General features: G+C 43.8%; 2 long non-coding RNA genes across 2 annotated transcripts in view; one reads left to right on the top strand and one right to left on the bottom strand.

Annotated features, from left to right (window-relative positions):
* The window catches only part of LOC142806517 (uncharacterized), a 484,058-nt gene that overhangs the window by 11,354 nt on the left and 445,630 nt on the right, over positions 1-27,074 (bottom strand). The gene's annotated exons all lie outside the window — the stretch shown is intronic.
* LOC142769223 (uncharacterized) lies at positions 18,869-25,694 on the top strand. The gene is made up of 2 exons (XR_012885711.1): positions 18,869-19,080; positions 25,413-25,694. It is a non-coding gene; the product is annotated as an uncharacterized LOC142769223 (long non-coding RNA).

The raw sequence follows: 27,074 nt of genomic DNA, 5'->3' as shown, positions 1-27,074 counted from the left end.
TTGCTTTCTAATGCTTTATTCGCTGCAAGTGGACCCGGATTCTCATTTATTCCTCCATCGAGGGTGTTAAATTGGTGAATGAGGTATGGCTCTTGTTGTTCAGGTTCTCGGTTGGATTTAAATCCCGTTTCTACGAGTGTTACTAATAGTTTGTCGAATGAATGGTCCGGAAGGTTGAGATGTTTTGATTGAGGTATACATGGGCTGACTTTGCATGTGCTCTGGGATTATTGAAACGAATCACAGAGGGTGTTTCTGTTTGTCCGATGTACTGCATACTGTACGCGTGTCATTCGAGTAGGTGTACTGCATTAGAAGAATCGTATGTTAGGTTTCCTCGTACGTTGATCGAAAACTTGGATTGTGTGCTGGTTGCTTTGTCTGTCTCTCATATCGCTTTACATACAAGACATCGTGACTTCAAATATGGTCCAAACCTTGGCGCTCGATCCTCTGTGATTTCCTTGAAAAAATTCAGATCTACCTAAAGCAAAAAGTGTTCCCCAAAAACATTTTTCACGAAAAAAAAATTTCAGTACCACTGACATTATGTGAATTTTTTCGCAAACCTTGAAACCATATCTCGTTATAAGTTAGATTAAGACAGATTTTTGCCTTTAGAAGAACGGTAGCTTTGTTTTACTTAAAATAGGTTTCCCAAACGTTTACGTTTTCGTGTGTTTTTCATGCGGCCTCCAATATGGAGATTGTAGTACATATTGAGGATTCCTTTATGCAAAGAGAGCATTCAGCAAAATGTGATAGTTAAAATTAGCTTATTGCCAGGATGTTTTACTGTTGCCCAAAAATAATTTCAAACGTATAAGTGCGAAATAAAGTATATAGTTGGTGACAAAGTTGTAAAAGTGCTCATTTTTGCACATGTTTGGTCGCGAAATAGAGATTGCGGTGGTCTTAATAAAAGTATGCTCAATAGCAGATTTACTAGCAACATTCACTGCGCTACGGGGCAATTATGATCGCAAGAGAGCATCCAATTCGAACTTACATCACCACTGACAATTTGAGAGCCCACATAAGACACCTCTGCCGAGTTCCTGGTTACCATGTTGCAGTGTTGCCACTTCAAAGACCACACGCGATGTTTTCAAAGATTATTTCTTCTCATAGAGAATGCCTTCCTTTTGGCTTCACTCCAGCAACAAGACCAGCGTCACCCCCGCGGTGCCTACAACAACCACAGCTGTGCCTAACTATTCCGGGAATAATGAACAAGAGCCATCATTCAACAGTGGTCCTACGACAGGGGACATTGTCGCTACTCAACGAAAAATACGGCCAAAGGACCCACATTTACACCAATGAATCGGTCTCGGCTGACAGCTCCACAGGTGCTGTTGTCATCCCGGCGTACCAGGTCACTATAAAGCTCAAAGTGTCGCATAGGACAACATCCACAGCAGCGGAGCTTGCCGCTTTACGTGCTGCTATACTTTATATCGCGGAAGCCCGACCTCAAAAATGGGCTGTGTTTTGTGACTCCAAGGCATCCTTTCAGGGCTTGCAATCAGCTTTACGACAGAGGGAGCATCAACAACTAGTGAATGAAATAAGAGAAGTGATTCAGGAAGCTTTATCGAAAGGACATGACTTGGTGTTCCAGTGGTTACCGGGACATTGTGGTATTGTCGGTAATGACCTTGCTGATAATGCTGCCCAATCCGCCCACGTGGACGCCCAGACAACCCCAATTCCATTGTCGAGAACCGACGCTGTAAGGGGCCTTCACTCGTTCGCTAACACCATGTCGGAAACTTGGCTGAGTGACCCCAGTGTCGGGAACCGCCGCCTACACAAATTGGACCCATCGAGAAAGCTTCAAGTTCCATCGGACCTCTCCCGCCAGGATGCAACTTTACTGTGCCTAATCAAGGTGGACGATTGGGCGAGTTGGTGATTCATGATCGACGTATGTAACTGCGCGGTAGTAAACACGGACGACAAGAAGATACAAGGACAAGCGCAGACTATCAACTGAAGGTTTATTTTTCACAAACCACATATATATGACTGAAACAGAAACAGAAAACACGAAAATCTACAAAAAATGATGACTTAGCACTTAACAATCGACAAAACGTGAACGTTTGACAAAAGCAGATTCAAGGACCATGTGCGCCACTTGCCAGATACCGTAGCTCTTTATCTAAAAGAGCTAACGACGGTTTGCTGACGCAGTGTTCTGGTTCCCGTGCCATTTTTTCCGCTTCGACAATCATACGGGTATGATCGTCTTTGTGCCTGAACATTACGACCGTGCTTTCGAACTGCGCAAGGCAGCCACACCTACTGACGTGCTGAGCTAAAAAACCTTCATTGCCAGTGCGCACATTGCGTGCGTGCTCGCGCAGGCGCTCATTTAGGCATCTCCCAGTCTGCCCGATGTAACACGCACCACAAGATAGCGGAATTCTATAAACTACATTCATGTCACATCTGACAAACTGGGTTTTATGCCTGACAGTGCAAGCTTGTTTGGGCCTATTGTTTACACATGTCATTTTGGCTAGCTGAGAGAGCTTGTAAGGTGCCGAAAAAACGACCTTTACGCCCATGCGCTGTCCGAGCTTTTTTATCTTGTGAGATAGCTGGTGCTTGTAAGGGATTACCGCGACTTTGTCACGTTTGCTTTTGTCTCTGTCATTAGTGCTCTCTCTGCTTCTGGGCTTTTTCTTCTTTTTTATTGTTTCTGCCACAGAAATGAGAAGCGAATCCGGGTAGCCAGCTTCTTTCAGACGCTCAACTTGATTTTGGAAGCTTGTTTCCATCATATGGAAACATGATCTGTCCAGGGCATTAGTGAAGCAGGAGTTCACTATGCCTCTCTTAACCAATTTGCTATGCGCTGATTTAAAAGGCAAAAGCCTTTACTGTGCCGCCTGTGGTTAGGAGTAGCTTTTACAAAGGTGTACTCCTTTCGCATAGGAATGGCGGATAGCTCCCGATGTGAATCGTGCGACACTGACGAGACAATAGAACATCTACTGTGTTCATGTGAACGTTTTGCGAGCGAACGCAATTTGCTACGCGAAACGTTGGAGACACTAGACAGTAGACCTTTTTCCGAAGAGAAGATACTTGGTTCATGGCTGTACGCGTCGCTGGCCAGCAAAGCGACGCGGGCACTGCTAAGTTTTCTAAAGACGACCGGACTACGCGACCGCTTATAAGCGTGCAATGGACAAGGTCACACCTACACACACGTTGCCCTTCACTTCTCTCTCTCTTCTCCTTTAATCCCCCCACCCCTTCCCCCAGTGCAGGGTAGCAAACCGGACGTGCGTCTGGTTGACCTCCCTGCCTTTCATTTCTTCCCTTCCTCCTCCTCCTCCTCCACTCACTCAGAAAGTTTTATCAGAATAACTTTTGTTTTAAGCGAGAAAAAATATTTTTGAAATAGTATGTTACTGCTCTCGGGGTCTAAATGAGGTCAGGAATCCAAGAACCTTCCTTTCCACATCGATGTGCGCACACAAAAGCCATAAATGTACAGCAGGCTAAAGAAAATGCGTGTAAGCTCCACGGCGAAGCGAAATGCCCTTTCAGCTAAATTCGCTCGCTGAGACGACGTTTGTGGAGAAAAGAATAGCGCGCCACTGGAGCAGGTAAATAGTCGTGACTTGTTTGTTTCACTGAATGCGGTGCCGCGCAGCTTTTCTGCTGCTTGGCTCATGCAAAGCGACGCATGGCCAGGGATCGGTGGTTCTGGCTAAATATATCTCTCTCGGTGCACAGAACTGCCAGCGTCTGTGAAGAGCGGCGTCTTTGACTCTACCGCACTGCGATTGCATAATGCGGTTGCCACGCTCCTTTCTCGTGTTTCATTTATTGCGTATTTTATGCCTCTGGCTGACATATATTTTTTCGCTTATTGCCGAATGATAACTCTAGATTGGCCTTAGTGCTTCAACTACGCGGACAAAAACTAAAAAAAAACGCACGTGATCCTCGCAAAGATCACCGGTAGTTCATAGGTTTTGGCACACTGGCCTGCATGTCGGTCCACTGTCCCGTCGTATTCTTTTGACGCATTTTGTCGTATACATACAGAGGCGAAGAAGGCCTCAGATGCCTCAACAAAAGCGACACGTGATCGTTGGCGTCAACACTAGGGAAGCGAACAATCATCTTATGACGTCACAAGTCACATAGATTAGGTACGCCACGCGAAGTTACCATTACCTCATGGAGCTGGACGTCACAAAATGGCGTCATCACATGACATCGTCATCTGGACGAAAATTGGCTCATCTTAAAGGCACTGTGAAATTACGTGAGGTGCAGAAACTTACCAGTTTTTTTGATCCCGGAGGCAATTTAAAATAACAGTGGGGTAGGTAAGCTTTCGTGGGAAAGAGAGGGCGCTTAAGGGAGATCAATACAATCAATTTCAATGAAAAATTAGAAGACATTGTGCTCGAGTCGCCTTATAAGAAAATGAAATTTTTCTTCCCGAATTTCTTCTTTTGTTACGCGTGGTTGCAATTTCTTTCAGCTGTTATCGGGAGTGTAAATAATGCAGCAGTACACTGCCCCGACCCTTCCATCTCATGACCCTTTATTCTCATATATACGTTTTTTTTTCAGCAATTCCATTAGTTGTTAACACTATTCTATCAGTGATTTTATACGGCTTTAGTTTTATCTGAACATCGCCAACTATTGTTCCAGCCGTTCACAGTTAAGCATCTTGTCAAAAGCTTTAGAAATATTTCACTTGAGTTATGCTCCGCGAAAGGGCCTAGTCAGGTGACGCTGAGTTTACTCGCGTCTATTGTGAACCTAATGAAGTTATTTCACTCACTCACTGTCTCACTCGCTTGAGTTATGCTTGAAATGCGCCCGTATGAAAGCCAATCATTGAATGGCGGGTTCATATCGTGGAAAATCAGTAGAGGACTGGCGTTTCAATCAATACTGATGTTTTAATTTGCATGATGGTAACCTCCGAGCCGGAAATGCAATGAAATTTTCGCTATGACGATGCTTCACAGTGTCAAGCAAGCACAAAGTATAGCGTTACCAGTGGTGTAATGTCATTTACACAGACACCATTAGATATGTGCCTATCAAGGAAGTTGTTCCAAGATTTATTGATTGATATGTGGGGCTTAGCGTCTGAAAACCCATATATTAATACGAGAGATGCCGTAGTGGAGCACTCCAAAAATTTTGACCACCTGGGGTTCTTTAACGTGCACTCAAATCCGGGAACACAGGCCTACAGCATTGCCGCCACACGAGAAAATGTGCACGTCGCAGCGGAGATTCGATCCTGCGACCTGCGGGTCAGCAGCCGAGTACCTTAGCCAATAGACCACCGCGGCGGGATGACGTTGTTGAGAGGTGTTACTTTCAGTCTTTCTGCTCAACTGACCTCTTCAAATCGACCAGCACTGTACCGGTCAGCTCAAATTTCACGATTTCTTCATATTTCATAAATAAGAAGACTTCTTTGAGATTCAATTAGTAGCGACATATAAATACTTACAGAAACAAAACACTATGGTACCTGTCCGCTCGTGTAAACCATCGCACTGTTATAATTGCATCGAATATTCCAGGTGAGTGTGAAATATTCAAAGGAAAGCAGTAATAAAGGAAGTCACATAGAACGCTTCCACAGAAGATTGCAGAACAACCCAGATGCAAAGTTGCTCGTACTTGATAACAGAGGCGTGTGCTCAAGGCGGGCCACACGCTTTAACTGTTCCAGAGGCAATCCAAGTCTGTCTCGTACCTTTACTTTGTCGTACCTTTATGCCTTCACCGCCATTGTTTAAAGTGCCGGGTTACGATCATGCGGTTTTTTTGCTATAACGGCGGTCTAGGGCCCGGGACGTTGCATCCCAAGAACTGCTTATACTTCTTATCTTCGCCACTGTAATGTCAGCGTACTAAAAGTAAGCCGCTCTGAGATATACAGTCGCGCTCAGTGTCACTTGCGACACGAGAGTGAATGACCTCACGAGTTTAAAGATTGCGCATGGCTTAGACTGTCTCTTATTTCCATTACTAAACGCGGTTACCTCACTTCACCATGAGAACAAATAGGAAAATAGCATTTAGTTGTTGGAACAAAAACAAGTTGAGGCCGCAACCTTTGAACTCGTGATGCCACGCGCTCCCGAGTTGCGAGTCATATTGAAGGCGACTGTTCATCGTCGTTTCATTTTTATTTTTACATCCACCGCAGAGCCTGTTTTCCTGTAGACTCGGCCCTTTATGGGGAAGTGGGGAGGAGTCACGCCGGGTCGAGACATGCCGCCTCTCTTCCCCAAGAAAGAACCGTGCGCACACTAAGGCTTAGTAAGATAGCACTTTTCACGTGCGCGGGCAGCAACAGGAATCCTTGCGATAAGAATCATCCTCTCGTCACTTTCGCACTATTCCTTAGCTTGATGTCTTTGGGAATACCCTGCACGGCAAGCTAATTTTCCGTCTTAATCGCAAATTTAGCTGCACCGGAATAGAGAGGTGGCGTAGCTCCAGGGCGTAACGGCTATGAAACGCCTAACAACGGGAAGGCCATCGTATTATCATGAGTCTAACTGACAGCTTGCCTAGCTCTAAACTCAGCAGTATGTGTCTGCACGTGAAGCTGCGTCGTTCCCACTTTTGGGTGTATAATGTAGGAGACAGTTATCTTCAGTTTTAGTTTTTTTTATTAAGTTTTTTTACATATGTTTATTTCTTGCGAGCTGCACTTTTCTCACCTGCTTGCGTACCACTCTTATACGTGCCTTTGTAGTGCTTACTTTTTTATCTTTCTACTCTATTCATCCTAAGCATCATCTACGTTGCATTTCTTAACCTAACAAAACAATTTAGGCAAGGGTTAGTTCTAGGGTAGTCACCAGACGAAGTTCCAAAGTAGCCACTTTGGCGAAAATTACCACCAATGGCAACAATGTGCGACACTCTACTTTGTGTTTGCCTATGCGTAGAAAAACAGTCTTTTGCAATTTTAAACAACCGTGGTCTAAGATATGTCTAACACTATAAAATAGCCATATAGAATTGCTTAGCTTCCCCCAACAATGCAAGTTTGGGTAACTACGATGCTTTTATGCTGCCACATGACAGCCGCAGGGAGCTCCGGAGAATTCGAAGAAAATGTTTTTATTAAATGGGACCTTGGAATCTTCCACGACCTTAAGAGCGCTTGAGTATGAACTCTGAAATCGCCGAGCTAAGCCAGTAATAAACGACGCTTCTTATTTCCTTAACTTACTTTGTTTTGGAAGAAAGTAGGGATACATGACAAAAATTTCGGTATTCTGCGAAGGGCAGAACAATAGCCGTATAATACAATAGAGCAGCATATGCTGTCGACATCAGCCTCCTTTTCTAGAGACTGAAATAAAATCTAAACACGTGCCAGAAGCCGCTTGACCGAAGTAGCTCCTAACGGGATGTCTGGTTTCAAATGCCAGAAAAGCAGATAGAATCTGTCTTTGTTTGTCTTCTGAATTTTATTGTGACTATTATGCTTATAATAGCGCACAAAGATAATGCATTCTCTCACATGACTGCACATAAAAAATGAGCTCTGAAGCAGCACATACAGTAATCCTATAGGTGAAACTGGAATCGATGTACAGATGAACACATATACAACCAAAATCATTACAATGAAAGCGGTATTAGGTATTAGTTGGCGATCGGGTGCGATTGTTACGGCGCCCAACCTTTACGACGAAGTGGCCTGTATAACCATCTATTTTCAAGGCCCTGACCACATAGGTTGTTATCAAGGCACTCGGGGCTGTACATATCCGGGTAAACATATCATAATCATAAACAGTACCAATGCCCCCAATACCAACAACACCCCAATTACTTCAAGCTTCAACCTTAGCACCTCTTTGCCCATTTCTCGAGTAGCTTGCAAAAAAAAAAAAAAATCACAGCATATCCACGGAGTGATTCATGATGAACGGGACGAAGCCACGGTCAGTCTGTCTATGCTTTCGTCCGTCCATTCGTTCTTGCTTCCGTCCATCCGTGCGTCTGCCCATGCGACTATACATGCGTCCGCCCACCCATGCGTCCGTCCGTCCGTCCACCCATCCATCCGCTCATTCATCCGCCCGTTCATCCGTCCATCCGTTCGTCTGTCCATGCGTCTGTCTGTCTGTCTGTCTGTCCGTCCGTCCGTCCGTCCGTCCGTCCGTCCGTTCGTGCGTCCATCCATACGTCTGTCCATCTATCTAATGAACATTCCAAGTACCACCATGTCACATCTTTTCATCGTAGAGTCATCACATACAAGTACCGTCATCGAGCGGACATTCCAAAGAATAAACGAGAAATGGCTATCTATCACTACTACTACTACTACTGCTACTACTACTACTACTACATACATCAGAAACGCACGTCCCGCGGTTTAAGGAGCTTCGCCCTCAAAATATTTTGTCGCTACTCCAGTATGTGAAGGTGACTGACCAGTGAAGGTGATGGACGCACTCCCGTCTCGGCGCACGTCGGCGTCCATCATAAGCGCGCTGCTACTCGGACGTTCCCACGTGCCCGCTCGACCTATACTTTCCTGGTACGACCAAGCGAACGCATATAGAGATTCGAAACACGTACTGACGCTCAGCGCTCCGCCGAAGCTTCCTGCAACAGCGTTACATAGCCTCCGGGATTGTTTTATCTTTGTCTAATCACGTGACTTCACTTGAACTCATCCTGAGGCATTGGAATGAAGTCAGAAGTTTTGTTGATTCGTGACGTCGTCGCTCAATCGTATCAGGTAAGCTCAGCCTAGCTTTCTTTTTTTTTTCACATGGACGCGCGCCCTAAGATTAAGGAGTAGCGTAGGCCCCGCTGCAAAAAAAAATTGGCAAATCCCACGTACAGTGGGAATCGATGATATGCGAAGCACGAAGGAGAAATCTTGATATGTCCCTTTAAAATGAGCACAATGTTACGAGGTGGAGGTAAATGATGCCGTACATGACTTCCGTGTCATGATTATCATGTTTGGATGTGTTGTGTACATTTATCATCTATCCAGGTCACGTGATACCAAATATAGGATATGTGGAGCTAGAGAAACGGCCATGAGCACGCTATGTGGGGGGTATGTTGTCATGTTCTTACATGACAAGCGTGTAAGGATTATCATGTTTGCACCAGCCATATAATTCGTCATACATTGACGTCCCGTAACACCAAATTATGTATATGTGCAGCCAGCAAATCCATAACGAGCGCATCATGAAGGACTCAATATACTCCAATGTAGCGTTGATGAGCACTCACACTGGGCACAGTGACCCTACGTTAGCAAAACGTGAGCACTCTACAGTCTGACGCCATGCGCGACCTGCGTCCGTCAGCGCGGCCCGACGGCAACTGGCGCGAAATGCGACATGCTGCCTTTCGCTCTGATGCGTTACCCAGATAACACTGCGTCTCCCTCTTTTTGTGACGGAGGGACGCCGGACGCGCTGAAACGTGCATGCATCAAAGCAACCCAGCACGGCACGCGCCTGCCATTATACGGCAGAACAGGCGCCTGGCGTGGTAACGTCAGCGTGAAGCGGCGAAATGAACGCCGGCGAGCACGCACACCGCGTCATGTCAAAATGTATTGGCGCCTTGACTGTGGCATGTAGTCAAGTTCTCACATAACACGCATCTCGTGATTATCATGCTTGCACCATGTCACATACATACGGCATCTATTGGCGTCGCGTAATACTAAATTTGGCACGTGTGAAGCTAGCGAAACGGCCGCCAGCGCATCATGAGAGTGGCATGTAGTCATATTGTTACATGACACGCATCTCATGATTATCATCTGTTCGCCAGTCGCATACTTTCGTCATCCATTCATGTCCTGTAATACCGAATTTGGTAAATGGGACACTAGTGAAACGGCCGCCAGCGCATTATGAGCGTGGCATGTTTATAGCACGCATGTCATGATTTTCATGTTAAGGTCTGTCGCTTGTATTCGCCATGCAATTATGCCATACCATACCAGTTTTGCAACATGCCATGTGAACCAAATCACCGCAAGAGTTGCAGGACCATGAAATTTAAATAATTAAATTCATCACATACATGTCATGGTTTTCATGTTACGACTAGTCAAATTTGTCCTTCATACAGTCATGTTATGCCATACTAAGCTTGGTATTGATACCATTATCCCGCGGGTTCAAATCGCGGCTGTGGCGGCTGCATTTCCGATGGAGGCGGAAATGTTGTAGGCCCGTGTGCTCAGATTTGGGTGCACGTTAAAGAACCCCAGGTGGTCGAAATTCCCGGAGCCCTCCACTACTGCGTCTCTCATAATCATATGGTGGTTTCGGGACGTTAAACCCCACATATCAGTCAATCAATCAATCAATTGATACCATTATCGAAACGGCCAGGAGAGATAAAAGTAGTAGATAGATAGATAGATAGATAGATAGATAGATAGATAGATAGATAGATAGATAGATAGATAGATAGATAGATAGATAGATAGATAGATAGATAGATAGATAGATACGCTCAAAGTCGCCGAAGTTCGTTAATAAATGCTTCGCATTTATTAATTGCATTTACTCTCTTAGCAGCACACGTAAGTTCAGTCAGAATTACAGTGTCACTTGACCAACGTCACGTGACACAGATAACGTTTCTATGCCGCATGATTATCTACCGTATTCTATTGAGTTTCCTAGCTTCACTGGTTCAAAGGCGGCAAGAAAAATTGTCGATTATGTTTTGTTTGTGGTTTAATGATCGCTCATTACCTAAAATATTCAACCGAGCCTCCTAATAGAGGAAGAAAGCTCACCTGTTGGCCATGTCGCGTCCGCGTTATTTAAACGAGGAAGTATTCTCAAAGATGATTACGTTGAATAAGGGTGACCTCTTTCAATAAATGACGTAAAAATGTTTGCTACATTCGCCATTGCTTAACCCTCTTATCAGTTCGTGTTGTGCTTCTCTTTAGAGTGAATACTTCAAACAAACAGGATTCATGCAAACATATGTGGTGGCCGCACCTCTGCCCTCTTCGCAGGCTTTCACGTACGTTAGGCGCAGAATTTACGCGTTTTGATATATTTTATTGCGTATGCCTGTGTTGGTGTGGGGTTGTGGATTTGCGCGAGAGAAGGGACGAGGAGAAGCATTTCTATTTCCGGTTTCCGGTGCGGCCGCTGCTCTTCCTAGTGGACGTATCTCCAACAACCACGACAAAGATGTCTTTGCAACCTCTCTTACTATCGTAAACTCGGTTGCAGTAAAGTATGCTTACTTCCGCCTCCCTTATACGAACGTGCACGAAATATTATTGCAATGCACAACATAATACAGGCTAAATCACACTTGTATAGACCGTTGCAATGCATGGCTGTTGACGCTGTTGTCCTTATCTGCTGCCCTACGTTAGCTACAATCCTGCGTTCATGCTTCTATTATTGCACAAGAAACCAGCATGTAGTATGAATATATGCTGTAGGTATCACTACCGCTTCAGTGTTTGCATGTTTCTGCAGAGTACGGCAGCCAAAGTAGCTGGTTGGGCGCTCTAGGCAATAATATTATTATTGTTGTGGTTTAACGTCCCAAAACTGCCATGTAATTTTGAGAGACGCTGTAGTATTGTGCTTCAGAGATTTCTACCACCTGGGGTTCGTTAACGTGCAGCCACATCTGAGCCCACAAGCCCACAGCATTTTCGCCTCCACCGAAAATACAGCCACCACAGCCGGGATTTCATCCCGTGACCTGTCGGTCAGCAGCTCAGTACCTTAGCCACTAGACCACCGCGGCGGGGTGCAGCCACTGTCAAAGTCGGTATTAAATACCACAGTGTTAAATGTGCACTTCTGTGCAATGTGTAATCCTCTACACTACATTGACAGTGAAGCTGGTATAGCTCGCCGTAAGTTTTCTGTCGTTGACGGAAATTATGATCATCTAATGTAGGGGGCACATGCCCTCTACATCCTCTCCTTCAAATTCGTCATCTTCGGCTTCGCTCCCTGAGAACGTGCACCCATTTCTCCCGTGTGGCCAATAATACCTCTGATGGGTCAGAGAATAAGTATAGAAAGAGAGAAGCAAAGAAAAATAATAAATAGACAGGTACAGAGAAAGATAGCAATTCTTGGCGGATAGAAATATTCACGAGGTGAGGCTCAAAGCCGCATACCTTCGTTACCAAGGCGAGCATCCCAACCACTGGGCTATCATGGCACACTAGCAGAGCATAGCGCAGCTTTGTATTGTGTACTTCAGCAACAGGTTTTGAGAAGAAATTTGGGAGAGGGAAGAGCACAAATATTTTAAGTCGACGAGAAGAGAGAACAACATTTAAAGCGCAGCACAAAAACAATGAGAAGGGGAGAACTATAGAGAAATAAATGGAGAAAGAGAAAGAAAGAGAAGAATTTAAGTGAGAGATAGAGAAAAACGGTAGAAAGAAGAAGAACGTAAGCGAGAAATAGACAGACAGGAGGAAAGAAAGGGGTGAAGCATAGGACGGGCAAGAAGGAGAAGGAAATAGAAAGGCAGAAATAGATAAGAAGTAATAAAGAGAGAAAAACGACATAAATAAAACGTGTAGAAGAGAGAACGAGAAAGCAAATGAGGAACAAAGATGGAGAAAATGTGCAAAATTTAGCAAAAGAGTCAGGACTATGCGCAAGGTGCATGCCAGCTCTGCTGTCTTTTTGGCATTGCGCCTACAGCACAAGCTACGTTATATTTCTTAGCTTAATTCATGAATTAAATCTTGATTTATTGGTTTATTTGTGGGGTTTAACGTCCCAAAACCACAATATGATTATGAGAGACGCCACAGTGGAGGGCTCCGGAAATTTGTACCACCTGGGGTTCTTTAACGTGCGCCCGAATCTGAGCACACAGGCCTACAGCATTTTTGCCTCCACCGAAAATGCAGCCACCGCAGCCGGGATTCGATCCCGAGACCTGATGATTTAAATATCGTTCAGTTATGAAAATTTATGGTTATTCGCAGTAATGTTACCTTTACGCAATTTCTCTTTAAAAATAGGTTACCTCTATTGTGCGTAACCTCATTTTAAGATGTACAATAATGTAATGGTGGCACTTACACGCAATCATACATAAAAAAACCATTGAACTCACTCGAACTCACTCAACAAATAGATCTTGCGCTTTGGACTCACTCGAACTCAGAGTCATCAATACTTTCTTCAAGCGGACTCACTGGGGCTCAGACTCGGAAAAATATTGCTCACCCAGCCTCACTCAGACTCATAGCTCGATGTGAGCGTGAGTGATTCTGACTATGCCAGCTCGTGAGTGCATCAGCTTAGAATTAGCTTGTTCGAACACAATGTCACGGCTCTTTAAAACCACCATCTCGGGTAATTGGTGTGCTTCTTGGCGCCTTTTAACGTAGTACATTAGAATGCGAGTTATGAGTGCTTGAAAACGAGTAAGAACATCTATGTTAAAATAAATGACAACGTAATATATCTTTACGAAGAATATTCCTGAAAGTGTTGGAGGGGGGAGTAAAGGCACCCTCACGTAGTCCCCGCTTGTTATCAAAAAATATTGAAATGTTGTATGAACGATACTGCTTTGAAATACTTGTGAGTTGGCGTGCGTACAAAGAGATTCTAGGTAAGGCTGATAGTGATGCTGAAGATTAGTAGATAGGACCATGGGTCAGCAAAAAAAAAGTTGAACTCACTAAACTCACTCAAGAAATAGATTTGGCGCTTTGGACTCACTCGGACTCAGACGCACCAAAATATTACTAACGCGGACTCACTCGGACCATGTAGTGTTACAACGGCTGCTAATTTATCAGTAGATGTACTGTTTTTTTATGTTATGCTGATTGACTTACAAGGTCTTCCTGCCTTTCCTACAGAAACTATCACAAAAAATGCTGCTTTTTTAGCATCGAGCGTCATTTGACAGAGGGCCATGTAATGACGGACGTAAGTAGAAAGAAAGCCATAAGCTTGCCTAAATGACACATCAAAGTAATTTGAGTGAGCTTATCATGTATATGAACTGCTGGGAGGACAGAATAGCACAAAAAACATTCTTTTTTTTATTAACACGTGCCCCTGCCTTTCCTTTTTGTCGTTTCTCCCTTTCGATCTGTACGCCATATACAGCCTCATTCAAGGTGTGATTATCCTGCAGTTACGCTACCTTCGCTAAATGGTGTAGGGATGAACAAGCACTAAACAAGCAAAGAGCGCTAAACTAGACTGTTAGCCAGTGTTTGCGAGTGTGAAGTACTCTTGCAGGAAAGCCACTAGCAGGTTTTCAGAATCGCTTTGACGTTTCACACAAATTTTACTGTCTATGCGTGAGCAAAGGGAGTTTGCAAACGAGCAGCCTTCGACCACAGCTAGACTACTGGAACCAATTATTTTTCCATGCTACGCTTTCCTCCTTTTTCTCTCAGCCACTTATCAGTTTTATGACCATACAAAACTAACAAAACTTGCTCACATGTGACAGATACATGCAGTGCTTTTTGAAAAGCCTCCACGGCTCCTGGACTGTAGAGGGGTGAATGATCACAGAGAGAAGAAATAGTTCCAGACACGAAATTGTTTGATGGGAAAACATTGCAATGGAGACATTAGCCATGGGGTAAATACTTCCAAGGGAAATAGCACGCAAAAACGTAAAACGAAGAATCGGCGAAGAAAAATTTATAATGTAAATATTACTGGCATTTAACGTCCCAAAGCCATGACATCGTTAGAAGAGACGTCGTAGTGGAGGACTCCAGAATTTTCGATCACCTGGGTTTTTTAATGCGCTTTAAATCAAAGCAACGGCGATGTAAGACACTTTTGTGGGTGCAGACCTCGAAAGTGCAGAACCACCTCGTTCCCACCTAACTTTTATTGTATACTTCCAAAAGTGCATCTGTTAGAGCCTCCCATAGCTCTCTAAGCATTTCACGTGATATGATCCGCTCTCAGGAAAAGTCTTGTGCCCACCCGTATACGTGAAAATGGCACTGCCAAACTCTCAATATGCCCGTCTTCTTCAGAAGAGTGCTTATCGTGTCTATTTTCACGCCTCAAAAACGGTGAAGCTTCTATGTGCTGAGTGCCATCAGAAACATTATTATATTTATTCAGAATATTAAATCGTGCTAGGTTGACACCTTTGGGACACCAGGTATATTTACTACCTGATGAGATCTGTAATACTCTACGGTAGTTACTAATGTGAGCACAGAGTCTGTCATGTAAAAACTAAGTGCTAATACTAAAATATGACACCTACTCAGTTTTACTGATATTTCATGACAAAGTTTGCTACGTTAATTTTATATGTCCTGGCAACATTGACTTACACCCAAACTCAAAGCTCGATGTGAGTCTGGGTGAGTCGACTAATGAGGGGTTTCGCCGCGTTATGCACGGAATGTAGTGCAGTTTCATTCCAGGCCAGTGACAATATTCTTGTCCATCTAGAGCAAATGGCCCCTTGAACACAGGTACTTGTATTGACTGTCTATACCCATTCCGCGCCCCAACGTTCATTAACTATCCAGCTGTCATGACAGGCTAAAATGTCACCTTCAAAAACTTGTTTGCGGAAAATTGCAATGCCTTGCGGAAGCAGTACTTATTCGTCTAAACACATCCTGTGATTCATCAATTTGCCACGCATTGAGCGCCACATGGCTTTGGGTAAGAAGTCCCGTCGTTTTTCTTTCGTGCTGGACTAGATGAATACAAGATAATTGAATAGTTCATTTCTCGCTCTTTTTCTCCCTGTCTTACAAAATAAGCGCGAACGAAAAGTTCTTTAGACTACAAACGATGACTGTGCTATTCTAAGATAGATGCTATATTTCGGCCAATACTTGGTGCACAACGCCCTTATGAATTTCAGATAAAACACGGAAACCATCAATCTAAGTGAGCATGCATGCTCAAAAACACGGATCTGTTTTGCAATCAAGTTCACGGAAGCTTGTATTCAAAAGACTGTTGCAATTTATTATATTTGGGTGAGGCAGTGTGCATTCAGCTCCTGTTCTCTTTGTGCGCTGACCAAAAGGAAGCCATTTACCCAACAGCATTTCTACAAGACACGGGTGCCCTTTAGTCGCATCTGCCAGCGAGCCTTCACTCGCCCATAAACAAAACAGTCGACGTAAGAAGTGCGTTCATTCCAGTCGAAAACAAAGGTCAGAGAGGAAGACATGTGGCACCAAAACTCGTAAGCGACTGACTACATTTACGTGGCGTACATACTCCTAGGACCAACGCGAGCTGTCAGTTTTGCCGTAAGAACCGGGGAGCAAAAGATTTCCGGGAGGAGCAGTTTACGAATATTATATTCGCACAAAAAAGACTCCTACATATACGGCTACTGCAAGCCAGCAGATTCGGGCTTTGTACAGCAAAACAGCATTGGTTGCCGTCAACACTGCGGGGCGATTAGATTCGCCTACACGACAGGAACATTTGTAAGAGTACGGTAGAGGCACGATGCATGGCCCTCGTGGAGTTAACGACAGAACCACAACTTAGAGCTTACTGGTCTACTGGAAAGCTCTTTCGGGGGCGCACGATTTCTATGGTGGATAGTGGATCCATCTGCCATGGGACCTTGTACTTAAGCTTAGTGACATTAGAACCACGCTCGTAAATACGAGTTAATGGCCAAACCTTTCCCTACGTCTGTTGGTTCTGGTTTCTAACTCCATTTACACGAGCATCCTCGTTTCGTTGAAAGCTTCCCTTCAATAAACGTGTTACGCCTATACAACCAACCCTGAAGACAGAGAGAGACAGCAGAAATGTCATACTTAGCTGGCATCCGAGTCCATTTTGATCACTAAAGCTATTGATCCCTTCAGTTATATTTTTCGCACTAGTACAGGGCTGTGCAGATATCGAGTAAGAAACAAAAAGTCCCGGCTAACCCAGTTTTGTATGTGATGCACAAATATGTGTTTTCTTTTTTATTCTGAATATCAATTTGGAAGCTCGTGCAACGCATCCTTAGGCTGCTCTCTCTCTCTCTCTCTCTCTCTTCTGTTGTCATTGAAATTCGTTTTGTCGTCTCTGCGAAAAGCTGAAACACGAATCAAGTGAGGCGGTACAGCTTCAAAACTGGAGAGGCACATGGCTGAGTCATACGCACCACTAGGTGGAAGCGTTACAATGCGAAATCTAGAAAGCCTACTTCGATAATTCGGCTAGCATGCCATTCATACACGCACACTCCCAATATTTACGTTTGCACCCCTAGCAGCTTGAATTTTCAGAAACAAAGAGTAAACTGGCACCGTCATCACGTCCCACTAATTGTCAGAATCGGACGCGTAGTGATTCGTGACAGTAACAATTTCTGTACGTGAGCGCATACTCTCTGATAATGCACACAGCCCAGATGCCCCGATTGCTTGCCTAGTACTCGCTGCGGTATATTGCACACCAACTAAACAAAGTAGAAGTAATAACAAATTTTCAGGCCCATATGTCATGGGATCAGGCAGTAAGCGATTTTAACATTACTTACGTATAACTGCAGGTAGTAACTACCACGTTACTACACGCAGTTATGCAGGTAGTTACCATTAAGACACCTATAACCAAAAATTACTAACTAAACGAAAGCAGCCATGCCAACTAGTTATATACTCAACTGTTTTACACCTATCCTATTTATGCGTAGGCATTTTCATGTCGAAAAGAACCTATTAGAAAAGCATGATCCCAAACATAAACTATCAAACGGTACAAATAGTTGGTTTTTAAATTTTATTGCAAAAAAGTGACTGCACTGCTATGAGAAACGCCAAACGCCAAAAAAGACGTAATTTTCTGGTGATATGAAATACAACTTCCTCAGTAATTCACGCAGTTACCCCGATGAATAGGCACCACAATAAAATCTTTAGATAATAATGTATGAGGCACAAAAGAACACCTAACAAAAATATTCACGCATAGACGCACATAGAAAACTGAGGCTTTTACATGACACATACTCTAACAGCAGCTTAAAAGCCACATGTAGGCATTTTGAGTAGCACGCATCGAACTGAGCACCAGCCAGGAGCTTACACATATAATTGATATTCGGACCCACATCTTTATCCCTTGATATTGGCATACACATCATGATGAAGCACAATACGGTTATTCCAAGAAAACTATAGTTTGCGAATTTCAGGATAGTAATGTCACATTTAAAGCATAACATATCATGGCTGGTAAAATCAGTAACGTTTACTAGCATCTCACGTAGGTAGGTAGTAATATTTAATGACCCTGACACGATGAGTAGTAATGACAACATGTACTGGTTTACAACTTCCCACGTATTTCTTTAGTAGTAAAATGCTAGTGGATCATGCTAAGGTTGATAGAGGTTAGTAAATGCTGCGGTGGCTTCCTTTTTACCACTCTTTAAGAGTGAAAAATACAACGTAGAGATGCAAAATTTATTAGGAAACACGTTGGAGCACTTAAGTGGCCAATGTGACCCTAACATAACCTATCTTCTTGTCCCTATCAAAATAAACAGTAAACAATGAACAATTCGGCCAGTAAGTTATCATCTTCTAGAAAACAAATAAAATAAAATCAAGATTGACCACACTTTGCAGCTTGACTTACAATACTAAGCCGGAACAATACTTCTTCAATCGCTTCGGTGAAGTTTATACAAGGCAAGTATACGAGTTTCGTACAATGCGACTTATACCCGTTTTTACTCTACAGGTCGGTAGCTGTGCGTTTTCGGAGACCGATATCTTTTGTCTTTTGATCGTTTTGAAAAGCATGCTTGCATGTGTACGGGGTTCTCGAGACACGACCAACACGACGTCTTTACACCAAGAGCCAGCGTGACATTGCGTGGCAGCTCCACCCTGACAACGGCACGCACGTATAAATGCGAAAAGTCTACACTTGCGCATTCATGATTGACTCAAACTTGGTTGCGAAGAACAAGCGGTGAAGTATGATGCCGCAATATAAATAACAACAGAACGATCACCTGAGTTCTACTGAAGCTAGGCTTCTGTCTTCCCTTGCGAGAAAGGTAAAGTACTGTGCGGTTGTTTACTTTTTTTATTTTTTTTATTTCACTTTCAGCTCCAACATCAAGTCTACATCAACTCTATTTAGATGTATACGGGCGAATTTTACTAATACATCGAAAAACGACATGTCTTCTGAGCGAGGTATTGTTCGCACTTAAAACTTCTAGTCTTCGTCGTCACCTGCGAGTTGTCGTGACGGCAGCCTGATATTACAGATGGTAACGTGCTTCATAGCTTTCGGAGTCATCCATATAAACACAACTGCGCCCTCTGTGTGCCTCTGATTGCACAACAAACACTGCACGAGTACGCGCACGTCACTTCTGTCTTTCCTACTTCAACTATTTTTTATTTCGCACACTCTTCTCCCTCTCTAAATTGTTGGAGAAAATTAGGCACTACCTGGTTTCTCCTGGCTTTCTCATTTATTCTCTGTCTATAGTTTTTTGGCTGTAGCAGACAACCCAGTCCTAAACGCACCTTTTGTAGTAATTTAAGAGAGCGCTTTGAAATAGCGGAGAAAATGAAGAATTTTTCCAGTTTATATATTAGATACACTCAAATAAGTCGAACAAAAAATCAAGCCAGAAAGAGTATAAAAGACTATAATTATTGTGCCCAACTATTCTGTAATTGTGACATAAAACTTATACTTTCGATGCTCTGTGAATTCAGCTACCACAGAAGAACCTACCCATTCACTTCATCGAATGTTTTTTTTTTTTTTCAATGTATAACCCCTGGTATTGCTAGCCACCACCACTCGTACCTCAAGGGCGAGTGGCAATTTCCAGCTTGGTCCATTTGGTTGTGTTATGCGTATATATAAGCATCACGTTTTGCATTGCGAACCTTCGACAATTTTTCCTTGTAACTTGTAAAATATCTTACAACTATATATGTAATGATATTTTACAACTATGTAAAATATCTTACAACTACATATCTTAAAGCAGTAGCCGTATTTTCATTATAGACAAACCAGATGTACCTATCTATTTCTCACTTCTATAAGCAGGGCAGTGTGTGGCCAGCGCAAGTATAAAAGAAGAAGTTGTGGTTATGCGATGATAGACGAACCACCTAAACGCACATATTCTAGGATTGAGAAATAGCTCAAAAAATATTACAATCGTTTTTCCCCTTTCCATGGTGGCAAGGTGGAGATCTGCATAGACAGTTGAAGATCTCCAAAGCCAGTTGAGGTTTATTTAGCAATCCCAGAAAGCTACCAATAAATAAGGATTCTCTGCTGCCTCCCGCGCAACCTAGACCGAAGCTGCATGATAAATAATGAAGTTGTCTCACTCAAAGGTTCGAGTCACCATCGTCACTCTAAGATTGCGGAATTCTAAGCTGCATGCGCAGCCGAAGCGATTTCGTGAACTATAATTCGAACCACGTCGTAAGAATTTCAAATCAGCAAGTACGCAGCTGCTTACGCCCAACAACTGCGTCTACTGGACAATAAATTTGCGCGCCTCCTTCCAAACACCTGCGCAAGCTCGAAGCTTTCACGCAAACCTCAAGAATGTCTGACTATAGCACGGAGAGTGGTAGGGCAGGGCGTCTTAGTTGCGATAATATGGCTCAGGGGTCACCGTTTCCGTATCATCACTCGCCGCCTCGCTTAAATTAGTCATAGGCACCCAATCGAGTCTTTCTAATTGTCACGACGTTCTGCTCATTGGGTCCAGGACAATGCACGCAAGGCCGTTAGAAACCCTGCAATAGGATGGCGATCGAAATTATGCTTACCATGGGACCTGTTGGAAGGAAGAGGAACCCCAGACACGAACTCGGCTTTGGCAGTGATGATATGCTGTAACTGATGTGTTCGTATAGAAGTAATATTTTGAACCTAATCGAACACGAATCCAGTAGCGCTAAAGAAGAGTCTTATTGAAAATCTACCACATACTTGTAAGTATTTCAATTAGGATAACCAATATTTGCGACTAACGAAATGCACATACTAGAATTTGGGGGTCAGTAAGTTCTTTTTTTTAACTGTACTGTGCTTTATGGCGCGTTGTTTACGGTTGAATAATGATGGACATTGTGCAAAGAATTTAGCAGCTGGTTCGGGAGCTCAGAAACCTTTAGCTATATTGCTAATTATAGCTTTTATTTTTGTTTTTAAGCCTGGTTCCTCCGTGACATAGCACACTGCACTGCGTGACCTTTTTACGTGCAGAACCTATAGGACTCCCTATGTCACCCATCTGTCCGAATTTGCGTTTGCCCATGCATAGACTTCATACGTGATGGACCTTTAACTGATACTCAGACTTAAGACTAGAATGATAGACTTCAAACGTGAAGCGGATTTTCATGTGTCTTTTTGACAACTCGTATTATTATGCCTAATAGTAAGCTTTCGTAAGAATAAATTAAGGTAGTATTCATACCAAAGAAAGAATCAAGCAGGACGCTACTCAATTCATTTTTTAAATATAAAGATCTCGCCGTTTTAGGTGTGAAACACCTTCAAGTGTCAGCTTGTCGGCGTCTTATGTTCTCGTGTAGTCACGGTTTATGATAAATGGGCATACGCCAGAAAATTTGCGTAAGTCCCCCTACTTGCCACCCGTTCAGTAAAGATGAAGCAGGCAACAGTTGGCCCAACAAATAGCCAATGACATTAGTGGAAACTGAAATGGGGCACGTAAAAAAAGAACAAGCAGCAGCAGCTGAGGGTAAGTTGTATTCCATCGCAGTTTTTCGATGGCGTTGGTGAGTGGAAACGCTCTTCTCTTCATGTCTGTTTTCAGGCATGACAAAATTATTACGTCACTGAAGATATCTCTCAAAACATTGCTTTAACATTCGCCTGTCTTTTTTTTGCCCAGTGCCTCCCGTATCTCATTTCTTGAAAACAAAATTATTTGAGTCAATTATAGACAATGTGCAGCACTACTATATAAAAAGCCAGGCGAAGCCTCTTATGTTATTTTGTTACATACATTAAACCATCACGTATTGCCGAAAATTCGGCGCAGAGCATCGCCAACGTTTCTGCATCATCATAATATAGGTCCGAAAATGCCCTCCTATACATACCATTTCGTTTAGACTACTCTCCACAGCTATCTGTTGTTTACTTACATTTCTGCAGAAATTTATTTGTTCATTCTAAAACCGTGCATCCCCAGACAGTGGCATTGAAGACCGCGATGTGCGGTACAAAATGTTCTGTGCTTTTATGAGAAATCTGACATGAATAAGGTCTCCAGCCGCAATAAAGCCCAGATATTCTGCGTGGCTAACAAGTTATCTGACACTGAACCACGCCAGTGCTGTCGTGTTAACAGCCGTAATATTGCCGGAGAGAGGCGTAGAATGGCACCAAGCGTCGAACCGTACGTAATAATTGGGTGATTGAAAGCTACCTCTCCATAACAAAGTGCTAAGTTAAAATTTCTAGTTGTCCTTATCAACAGCAACAATAAAGCATGAAGCTACAAACGGAACCTCTCATACTCTGAATATGACGATGATGATGATTAGCCTCACCGAATGGTCTTCGCCTCGTAGTCGTCTTATGCAACTGAATAAAGATCTCTGTGAGTTTGTGCTTATTTAGTTGTTTATTGTTTTTTAAACTACTATGACACGTTTGATACCCTCATAATAGGAATCGGTTCAACACAAATGTGAACCGCGTTTTCACAGAAGTAATTTGCTTTTTATTGTAGACTGATATATAAGAGCTCAAACAGTGTGTATGGGTATTTCGAAGCTATAGCACCATTTGACGTGGATGCACTAGCTTTGACGCCTAGTGGCAGATTTTCATACCGAGGACTAACGGCCGTGAATATAATTAGATCCTTTGTGGTGCCGGAACTACTTTACGTCAACCTAAGCGAACATATGGTCCCTTCCGTGCCAACAGCCCGTTAATCTCAATATGCACTCATTAAAGTGTCGTCATTTCTGGAGAGAAACACCGAGGTGTGCCCTTCCGAGTACTAGGGTAAGCCAGGCCTGTACTCAGACATACAATACCTCAAAACGCTTCAGGAACGCGAGAGGCAGATCTCGTAGCCTCAGCAGTAAACACCGCAAGGCATTCCGGTTCCCACTTGTGTGTCTTACGCGGCAGCAAAAACTGACAGTATGACATTCGCCTTTCAGTGGAAAGTATTGCACTACTTTTACTCTCTAAACTTTATCGATACCAACCAGACCTGTTTCTAATTTTGTAAACCTTATTGACGCTAAATAGGAGTGGTAATGAGCTTTTGTAGATCCGAAAGACTCAGTTTCACTGAACTATGAAGCACCCGTCACTGAAACTCGTTAGTGTCATGATGCAGTACTTTACTTCCCCATTTCCAGACAGTGATGACGCCACCGCTAAGCGATATTACTGTGAGGGATGTAAGGTGCGTTTCTAACACTTGTGCGTAGGCTGGGCAGCGGGTTGAGCGCCAGCCACGTAACGTCGCAGACTGAGAATTACTTTAAGGTTTCACTCCCAAGTCATCCGAATCATCGGATCTGTTTATCATCAGCTCATGTGAATTTTATCGACATTGATTTTGTGACAAAAATGACCGTCAGTTCTTTCTCGTAAATAGTCTTCCTTTCCTTCCTAGCCTTCGCTCTTCTGTGCCAGACGCCAGTGAAGTTTAGCTGGACTTCGGCGTCAAGAACTTTCGTTTTAAAAAACGTCAGGCATGACTGGCAGCAATAGAGTGATGCAATATGATGGTTGCTCCTATTTTGCAGTTGTTAGTGTTGGTGAGCCCCACCGCGCTGGTCTAGTGGCTGAGGTACTCGGCTGCTGACCCGCAAGTCGCGGGATTGAATTCCGGCTGCAGCGGCTGCATTTCCGATGGAGGCGGAAATGTTATGGGTCCGTGTGCTCAGATTTGGGTGCACGTTAAAGAACCCCAGGTGGTCGAAATTTCAGGAGCCCTCCACTACGGCGTCTCTTTTATTCATATGGTGGTTTTGGGACGTTAAACCTCACATATCAGTCAATCAATCAATCAATCAACCAATCAATCAGTCAGTCAGCCATTCAATCAGTGTCGGTAATAACAGCTGATGGATGCAAACTAGCTGAATTCATTCAGTGCTAATGCGCGGAAGGGATGAATCAAGAAACTCATTTTAGTTGTCATTTTATTCCCCAAAGTATAATTGATTCTCAATTCTTGACAAAATATTTGACGTACGAAGTTCGGTCACTTCCTTGAGTACCGATTAAGTGCCTTAAAGCTGACTAAAGATATGCAGACGGCCACTCTTGCATTGAAAACAAAAGCCAGTAGCCCAAAAGTCTTTACTTTCAGAGCGAAGTGGTTTAAGCTTATCGTAGTTTGTTCGTTCTGTCGGGTAGGTGTCGTGAAGTGTATGAGAAACTATCATCTTTAACGGGTATGTGTCAGAAATTAGGGAAACTCCACTACTCGACACTGCTCCACTAAATGTGAAGAACACTACCGCCAGAAAATGGTTACGTGCATTTGCGTGGCAAACCAAAGAAAATATCATCCTCATAAACAAGTATATGCCACATAAATCAGGTAAGCCCCATTGCTCACGACTGGTCTGGTGTTAGCCCAGCAAATGGCTGCATAGCGACGGCAGCGAGCCGCAGACACCTGTAGTAGTACAAAAACAAATACTATAGAAGGGGAAAGTAGCAGCGGCTGCGAAAAGACTCCGAAGCGATGGAAAGTTTACGTCAACGATGACCCAACCGTAGATCTATAGAACTTCGAGGGCTCAGTTATAGCGTAAGGTTGTGTCTCTGCAATTCGGATATCCGTGTCTTGCCTGGGAGCGCCTATGATTTAACTCAAACATCTGCACGCTGAAAATCAGTATACAAACAACCTAGCATGACACAGCCAAACCCTAGCACACACCTAGCTAGGAGCAACCAAGAAACAACATGTGTCAGCTATAGCTAAGGCCTAGAAGTAACCTTGATGTAACCAGATTAGTTTTCAGTATTGTCCAGTTTCGCTGTTTGAAGCCTTGCGCGGCTTAGTGCATGCTTGGCAATCTTTTTTTTTTCTTTTAGGAACTTTCTCATCAAGCTTCTTATGCTCGCGCCTTGTCCGTCGTCGACAACGTGTACACTAATTCCCATTGTTCCCGCTAAAGGCACCACTGTGTTCTTTCGCAGCTTTCAAGCGATGTGCCGCCGCTCAGGCAACGCCCGCACACCAGCCGCACAATCGGTGCCGGTGCTCTACTTAGATATGTAACCGCTGGAGGGCCTCACTGTATACAGTACTCACGTTTGGCGCGCTTCTTTTCTTTTGGCTAGGAGTTTACTTTGTGAACACTCTTTGTCACTTCTCCGCAGCATGAACACCCTAGAAGTCAAGGCAGCAACGCGATGGGCTGGCAACGCAACAACAGCTCGGGCTCGCCGCCGAGACGGCGAGAGCCCGGCAGACCGAAGTGAAGAGGCCTCGTCGTCAAGCGAATCCAGAGCTTCGGGCCAGTGAAGCAGAAGAGAAGCAGGCTCGTGGTCAAGCAAACTTGTCACGTCTTTATACGATGGTAGAGGAATGTGCACGAAGGATTCGCACGTTACCCGATCATCTTCGAGTGAGCTCCTGGAACATAAATAACTTTGTGGATATGGCGGTGGTTTCTTTTCTTTTTTTAGAATGCTCGTGTCGCAGCGATTCCGCCTTCAGCGTCAGCACCGTTGGTTTTGAGGGAAAGATCGTCCGTGGGCGAAAAATCGAGAAAAAAAGGAAATAAAAGAAAGAAATAAATTTTCGGTCTCATTGAGGATTGAACCAGGGCTGTTCGCGTGACAAGCGGGTGCCTTACCACAAAGCAACGATGTTACTAGCCGTTGCTGCAGGAAACAAACACTACACAAATGCCATGTATTGAAAGGAGTTTTCTTAACGCATTCTGTTCGACAGGTGTCACGACGAAAACGAGCCCATTCGGCTCTTTGTAAGCGCAATTGGGAGGCCATCAAACTACGTCGATAAAGGGTGGGATAGTGCAGCCATCACCGCTAAAAACACACAGGAACTTTCATACAGCTCTAAAAAGGGACAAATATGTCCATCAGGCGGAAAAAATATCATGCCTTTCCAGGGGCGTTGATCAAGCAAACAGCAAACGCTAGATAATGTGCTGCCATATGCCAGGCATTGTGATACTCTTTATGGCCTCCGAGATGGCGAGCAGTCAGCGCGTATCTTGGAGGCCATGCGACTCTTTTTTTAGATCAAAAACCTGTATGTACCATTCGTGAGAGTGCGCTGGTACAATCTACAGTGTGCGAGCGCGCGCGCGCGCGCGCGCGTGTGTGTGTGTGTGTGTGTGTGTGTGTGTGTGTGTGTGTGTGTGTGTGTGTGTGTGTGTGTGTGTGTGTGTGTGTGTGTGTGTGTGGTGTGTGTGTGTGTGCGTGCGTGTGTTTGCGTGTGTGTGTGTGAGTATATGTGTGTGTGTGCGTAACAAAACATATTAATAAGTATGCACTTAGCGGTTGAAGGGCGCACTAGGTGTCAGATTTCGCTATCGCATTCAACTCTTGAAGGTGAAGCTTTAGGGTCCCCCCATTTTTTTATGGTTTAGACATTATAATGGCGAGGATAATGGAAGACAGTTAAACAGCTGGCGCGGTTCTAAAGTGGTTCAATAATGATCGTTATAGAAGCACACCATGGGTGCAATTTCATTTTTTTTAAGAGACCCTCAAACACGTTCAAGTAATCATCGAAAGGCTTGACTGCCTCAGGAATAGACTGCCGCAAACGTATTTACACTCCGTCAATTACGAACAGTGTTATAGAGAGCGTGGCCATGTGTGACGGGTCAGGCTGAGTGCATGGGCACGTGGTAACCTTCTGCGGTCACTGTTGTAACTATTCTGCTCCCATTACTCAAATAACATAATGGTGCATTCATTCGGACTCTTGGCATCATTTGTCGGGAAAAGAGGGAATTTTCAGTTGACGTTGACGATAATTAGTAAAAGGAGGCCTCGTGCCGTGCT

This window comes from Rhipicephalus microplus, chromosome 1 (assembly GCF_043290135.1).
Source record: "Rhipicephalus microplus isolate Deutch F79 chromosome 1, USDA_Rmic, whole genome shotgun sequence".
NCBI classification, from domain to species: domain Eukaryota; kingdom Metazoa; phylum Arthropoda; class Arachnida; order Ixodida; family Ixodidae; genus Rhipicephalus; species Rhipicephalus microplus.
This window is presented reverse-complemented; position numbering and strand designations above follow the sequence as displayed.